Source organism: Athalia rosae, chromosome 7 (genome assembly GCF_917208135.1).
Source record: "Athalia rosae chromosome 7, iyAthRosa1.1, whole genome shotgun sequence".
Taxonomy (NCBI): Eukaryota; Metazoa; Arthropoda; class Insecta; order Hymenoptera; family Athaliidae; genus Athalia; species Athalia rosae.
In genome coordinates, this window is record NC_064032.1 from 8,178,168 (window position 1) to 8,185,566 (window position 7,399).

The 7,399-nt window shown below is 38.7% G+C and overlaps 1 non-coding gene across 1 annotated transcript; it reads left to right on the forward strand.

The window, feature by feature from the left end:
* The first annotated feature begins 6,721 nt into the window (after positions 1-6,721).
* LOC125501984 lies at positions 6,722-6,876 on the forward strand. Its single transcript, XR_007279728.1, has one exon. It is a non-coding gene; the product is annotated as a 5.8S ribosomal RNA (ribosomal RNA).
* The last annotated feature ends 523 nt before the right edge of the window (positions 6,877-7,399 follow it).

Consider the following 7,399-nt stretch of genomic DNA (forward strand, 5'->3'; position numbering starts at 1 on the left):
GTGAATTTTATACTTTCATGAGAAGTTAAATCAATGATTTTTTGTATTTGTGGGACTATGGAAGCCCAACTAGTATGCTGCTCGTGGCAATAAGTACGAAAATATCGTCCTAACTCTCGCATAATTCGTTCAGTTGGATTACTCTGGGGGTGTCTTATTGGTGAAAATAAGAGTTTGATATTATTTCTTTCTCCAAATCTATTCCACGCAGTGGAAGTAAACTGAGTGCCATTATCCGATAGGATCCTCTTAGGTATTCCTACTTTTTGAAAATAACTCCCCTGCAGCTTTCTGATGCACGTTGCTGCATTTGCATTTTTCATGGGCGATAGGGTTACATATTTTGAAAATAAATCAATTGTGACAAATAGATATCGTACTCCACCCGTAGATACTGGCAGTGGTCTGTAAATATCAATAGCTATAATTTCGTTAATATTCTCAGGAATGTAACTGGAATCTGTCAGATTCAGAGCTAGATTATAAGGTTTTACCCTTTGGCATAGATCGCAAGAGGTTACATATTTTCTCACTTCCCGTTGATATCCTGACCATATACAAAATTGGTCAATGTAAGCTATGCATTTTCTACTCCCTGCATGACCAGTGACTTTATGAACGTATTCAATGATCCTTTCAGTTATACCACGGGGAATACAAATTTTCCAAGATGAATCGTATCGATTGTTCTTGAATAATATCTCGTTTATAATTGTATAATGAGGGTGTGAATAATTACTATCTTCCTCAAAATTTTTTATAATCTCGTGAAACTTTGGATCTTTGTACTGCATTTCGCTTATGACCTTAAGATCATTTTTTAATTCATTACTCATGCACATTTTCAACATGTAAAGGTAAACCATGTCCTTCCTTTGTCTCTCGGTTTGAACTTTTAAATCTTTATTCAACGGGTTTCTGCTAAATAGATCTGCAACCAAGTTGTCTTTGCCCTTACAATGATATATTTCAAAATCGTACTCTTGCAAGAAAAGTATCCATCTAGTGATTCTACTATTGTGAAACTTGGTCTTCATCAGAAAAGATAAAGCTTTATGGTCAGTGATAATGGTGAAATTTCGTCCCAATAAATAATTGCGGAATTTGGTTGCGGCAAAAATAATAGCTAATAATTCTAATTCCGTGGTTGAATAATTCTTTTTGGCAGAATCCAGACAACGGCTTACTAAGGAAATTATACGGGCATTCTTTTCCTCATCATTTTGGTAAAGTACCGCACTGATCCCCATGGAACTGGCGTCAGTTTGAACATAAAAATTGTTATCTAGTGAATAATGATTCAAAACTACTGCGTCGAGAAAGTTCCGTTTTAAATTTACAAAAGCGACATCATGATCTTTTGTCCATTCCCATTTATTTTTCGTGCTTAATGAATCCCGAAAAGGTTCTGTGAAGTTTGCGTATTTTACGACAAATCTCCGATAATAATTACAAATTCCGAAGAATTTTTGTAATTGTTTGAGATTTTGTGGAGGAGGAATATTTTGTATAGCGGCTATTTTTTCCGGATGTTAAAATATAACCCAGAAATGACACTTCTTTTCGACATAAAAATGTTTTTGAAAGTATTAGTGTAAATCCACTTTGAATTTCTCTTTTTAAAACTTGATCCAAGTGTTTGACGTATTCCGAAAATGTACGCGAAGTTATTAATAAATCGTCAACGTAGATTGTGGTGAATTCATGTAAGTCTCGAAATCAGGGACTTATTTCAGGTATGAGGTTTTGGAGGTTCGGTAATCAAACAAGCATTGATGCAGTCAGATACAACTGTGATAAACAAACATATTTACAGATGAGCTTAGATTTACAATACCATCCTAACATACAAAGCTTTAATCATAATTAGCCTACCTGATTCAATACAATTGTTGGTAGCCTTATTTTACACTTAGTAATACTCGCTGAGTCATCACAATCTCATTCTCCCACATGGCTTTTCTCCTCTGCTTGGTCAAGTCACCCGTCGTGTTATTGACCAAGCCTAACCACCTCGTTTGGCGGTTCCTTCAAACTTACATTCACTCATATCATTTCCGAAAGCAAGATTCACTGCGCGTATGAAACCACTCCCCGCAGTCTTCATTCCGAATGGAATTCTACGAAATTGATACAACGAGGATTCAGGTCAAAATGCGGTATATTGTCGGGATTCAGGTGCTAAGGGTACCTGCCAATATCCATTAGTAAAATCAGTCGATGTAATGAATTTAACATTGTCGTACTTTTGAATTAACTCGTCGACCGGTTGTGGACGTTCGTGATCTGCGCTCATATATGAATTTAGTTTTCTCGCGTCTAGACAAATTCTAACCGTGCCATCTTTCTTAACAACTGGAGTGATTGGGTTTAAGTAAGGGGAGTTACTTCTTTCAATAATTCCTCTTTCTAACATTCTATTTATTTCTTCCCCTACTGCTTTTCTTCGCAAAAAAGGAATTGTGTACACGGGAGCAGTTATTGGACTATCTTTTGTTAAGTGAATCTGATGCTCATAAACATTGGTGCACCCAGGTTGGTTGCCGAATGCTCTGGCATTTTTTATGAGAACCTTTTTTAGTTCTATTTTTTGAGTCTCATCTAGAGAATCGATTTCTTGAATTAATTTATTGACTTGTTCATTGAAAGGCATTTCCTCACGAACTTTTTCATATTGTGTAAACGACTCATCTAATGAATCACTGTCCGGTAACTCAGAATTTTTTGCTATGATATGACTTATTTTTGAAATTAAGGTATCAGCAATTTCCTCCACTTGAACTACTTTTAGCTTGTGATTTTTATTTTTATTCGCTGTTTCTATGCAGTGAAAGAATGGTTTTCGTAAAGTAATCCCGTTGATTCTAATCGTTTTTGATTCCATATCAAGGGCCATTTTATTTTTATGAATCCAATCTATTCCGATAATCAAACTTTCATGTGCTAGAGGTAATACGAAACAAACAATTTCTAACTTCAGAAAATTTATTTGGATGTTTATCATAATTTCCTTCTTTACTATCGGAGCTTTATGAAAAAATGCTCCACAAACTTTCATATTTTGGACAGGAAGAACAGGAATCTGGGCGGTCCTTTTAAGTTATTCGAATAAATTTTCGGAAATACATGTTATTTGACTCCCGGTATTCCGACAGGAAAGTATTTCACCTCGACGTCTACGCTAGAATCGACTCCCTAAAACGGTATTATTTCCCCTTGTGTTTTGTCCAATACTCGTTATCCGTAATTATTGTAAGTTGTGTTACGTCCCACGGGACTCCTAAATTCAAAATTTCTAATATCCCCTAGGTTTTAACTAAACAAAGGTCCCAGAGATGACCATTCGAACCTGAGATCTTGCAGATGTGGAATCTGGAGAGTCGGTCGTAAAACCCTAGAATAGTCTAAACAAATCCCTGGTCCGCACGCACATTTTCAGGCCAAGACCCTTTTCTTCATATTGTAAACCACTCCGAGTTCGAAATATTCCATTAGCTTCATATATTGCTTCAATTATTAAGAACCAATTTTTAACATTTACCAATGAACAATTTTAAACCGTCTCCGCGTTAATAAAACATTATCACACACTCGTTACACTTGTTAAATTGAAGAATTCAGTCAAATTTCAATCTTATAATATAAAATCCGTAAAAAACATGATAGAACCTTCGTTCAAAAACAGAAATCAATGATTCAAATTCACTAAGAATTTTCCATTCCGGAGTTGGTAAAAATCCAGTTTGTTCATTAAATAATAGTAAACTTTCAAAAACCGAACAATTTCCCGAGGATAGTAATAAAACTCAAGTGTTTGTACCCCAGAAAACTACCCCAGCATAACCAGGCCCAAGTGGGAGAAAAACTCAACCAATGGGATATTTTACACATTTCGAACAAAATAGATAAACACACACGATTGGAAGAACCCCCAAAAGAAAATTCCAACCAATTGTAGGAATTTACAAAACACCGCCCTCAAAATCTTGGTATAAAAACTGGAACTCAACTAAAAAATGACAGAATAAGAATAAGAATAAGAATAAGACAGTTCACACTAGAGTTCATAGTTCACAGTTCCAGTCTCAGTACCAGTCTCAGTACCAGTCTCAGTACCAGTCTCAGTTCCAGTCTCAGTAATACAGTTGCAGTCACAGACTAAAAAGTATCAGACAAAACTCACTCACTTAACTCATCCACCAAAAACTTAACTTCAGTCCAGTTTTCTAAAAGTTGAATCGGAAGTCCACCAGTGCAGTTCGCACCATCTTCTCCAATTCCAAATCAATTCGAGCAAGGTGTTATTCTCATACATTCTCCACTCTTTCCAAAATTCTTACTTCCCCAATTCATTCCACTCCCGATTCTAACTTGAGTTTTTTCCTTTGATCAACTGTTAGTTAGTATTTTTATGTTATAAATTTTGTATTTTATATTTTATTCTGGAAATATAACCACGTATTCATTCAAAATTCACCCTTGTTTCCAATCACTAATTCTTCAATTTTACCAATTTCAAATTTATTCAAAAGGAAAAGTCTGTGTCAAAACGGACTCGCTTTAACCGGCTGATGTTCGTTTTCCTCTAGATTTTCCTTATGAATCAGGCGGCTATTGAGAAACTCGCTTAACCCGGCTGTAGTTATCTCAAGAACCAAGTGATTCTTACGAGTAAATTCGATTTTTATATAAAATACCAGTAGAGTTTAAACCTAATTTTCCCGATTATAAGCAAGTCAATAAATCAGATCCGAGGAGACAAGCATATAAAACCAAATCCCTCTTCGAGTAAAACATCATCCTCAAATTTCCCGTGTTATTATTAACCACCGCTATTTCCAACTTTGCACTGGTCTCGAGTCCCAGGTGAAAAGTGCTAGCACTTGGACCCAAAAAATCGAGACACACACTCTCCTGTTCACGTAAGATCCATCCCAAACAAAACTAAACCGATCGGACGTAACAGTTGATTAACGTAAAGGCAATTCACGCTAGAATAAGTGATCGCAATTAAAACTCGCGCCGCAGTTCCACCACTCCACAAGCAGAAATTCGTCTACCTGTGGGGTAAAGTTCAAAACTAATAGGAAGACACGACACTTCTCAATCGTCTGTCATTGAGAAGGCACGTAATTGTTGTCCTCTTGTCCGTCTGTTGTCAGGAAGGCCCGTTCGCGGGGAGTCAAAATTTTGTAAGTTAACCGTCTGAAATTGCTGGCAATTGTATTGAAATTATTCTTGAAAATTGATATCGTGAATTGTTACCGAAATATTATTGTCAATTATTATTGGATTTAGTGTTGTGATTAGGTGGAATTTCTTGCAATACACCTCCACTACGAATAAAGTGAGTAAAGAAACAAATTGTCAATTATAATTCTGTCTATCTTGCAAATTATTTCTTTGGTCCACCAACTGAATCCACCCTGTGTTGTCTCATGTCTCTAGTCTTCAGAAACGTGAAGGCATAATCATAAGAAATTAGAATGGTTATCAGTTAGCCCTAAACTGATTGGCGCCCAACGCAAAATAATTGAATGAGGAATTCGTCAAAAGAGCCTTGTCAGCCGTTGGACCACGGCCGCGGCAAGTGTGAACTCTGTTCTCATCAAATAGTAAGAGAAGCGAGATAATCGTCGTCCTTTTACGCCCAAAGTGGCACAGCCGAAACAGAGTAACTGTCTCATTTGGCGCCCAACGTGGGGCCAAGTTGGAAAATTGGAATTATTTATTGTCAATTCGGAAGTAACGTCTGTTAATTCCAAGTTGGGAAATCTAAGCTAATTAAGTTACTGTATGTGAAGCCAAGTTATAAGATTTAATGTATTGAATCCTAAATTCAAAATTGTGGCAGTTGGAATAAATCTAGAATAAGATTAGGCAACACCGCAAGAGCGAAAGAGAAGAGTTTTAGCATCACGCATCCTTTTCGGTAGGAAGCCCTTGTTATACACTAGCCGGCAACAGAGTCGCCGTGTGCGGGCAATAGCCTGAACGGGCAGTAGAATTGTAAACAAACAGTCGCTCAGTGTCTCTTCTACTCTTGATCGGTCGACCACGCCAGAAATATCATAAGTACGTATTAAGAATATTACTGATATATAGTTATAATCATTGGCCTGATTATCCCGAATATAGTAATTTATTGGTGTGTGTTATTCGTCAAATAGCTGTGCGCGAATCACAAGTGGTAATCGATTGCATTATTTGTTAAATTATTTAGTGAATTATTTGTTGAATTATTTATTGAATTGTTTGTTGAATCTTCTATTGTATTACGTAATTCCGTATCAAGCATTGTAGAAATTACGCACATTAGCTCTGGCAAGTCAAACGTTATTACTTGACTAAAATTACCAAACTCGAGAAACGACGTTATTATTAGCATGAGAAGCGACTATGTCAATGTTCTTTTCACCGCCTAAGAAACGAATAACCAGAGCGGCCGCGAAAACAACAACAAATCCAAAGAAAGCGTCGAATAAGAGGGGGTCAAATATGCCTGTCGACAAGACTTTCGCGGTCCCACCTGAGCGGGGATATTCTGGGGGGCAAAATGCATCATCTGATCCTTCAGTTGACCGAATTGTTGACACCGGAGAAGCGTTAGGTCATACTTACCAGCCGGCGTCACAACCGAACAATTGTCAAAGTGTCTCCTCTGCCCTCCGTTTTGATTCGAGGTGCGGCCGGAGACACCGATGCAAAGTGGAAAAACGATCACCCTGAACGGTGGATCACTTGGCTCGTGGGTCGATGAAGAACGCAGCTAATTGCGCGTCTACTTGTGAACTGCAGGACACATGAACATCGACATTTCGAACGCACATTGCGGTCCACGGATACATATCCCGGACCACGCCTGGCTGAGGGTCGTGACAAAACAAACTACTGCACGTGGCCCCACCTCGCAAAAGGAGCGAGAGTCGCGTGTGCAAGAATTGGGCGTTCACTGCTGTGGTCCGCGCGCGAGCCCGCGGCGTCGCCTCAAACGATTTTGAGAGACTGACACGGTACGACTCGCGTCAGACGCGCAAAAGTCGGCGGGTTGGTGCATCGCGCTCGTGTGGCCGGTCGTCGCGTCCCAGCGCTAGTATAATAGTCGAGAGGAACGTCGATCCGAGCCGCGCGATACCTGTGTTGCCGCCCGTTTTGACGAACGGGTTGCCGTTAGCAGAAATTTTTGTAAGAGAAAAGACCCGCGTGCCAAACGCCTCATCGTCGAATTGATGACGGTTGTGTGGCGCGCGCGTGTCGTTTGTCGGGTTGACGAGAAAAGGTGGAGTGAAAAATAAGAATATCCGCGAAGTCAGATTTTCGATGATCGTCCGGGATTTTTTTTTTATTTTGCGCTCCCCCTCTCGATCACACCCTAGTCGTCTACGTTGAAAAACACACC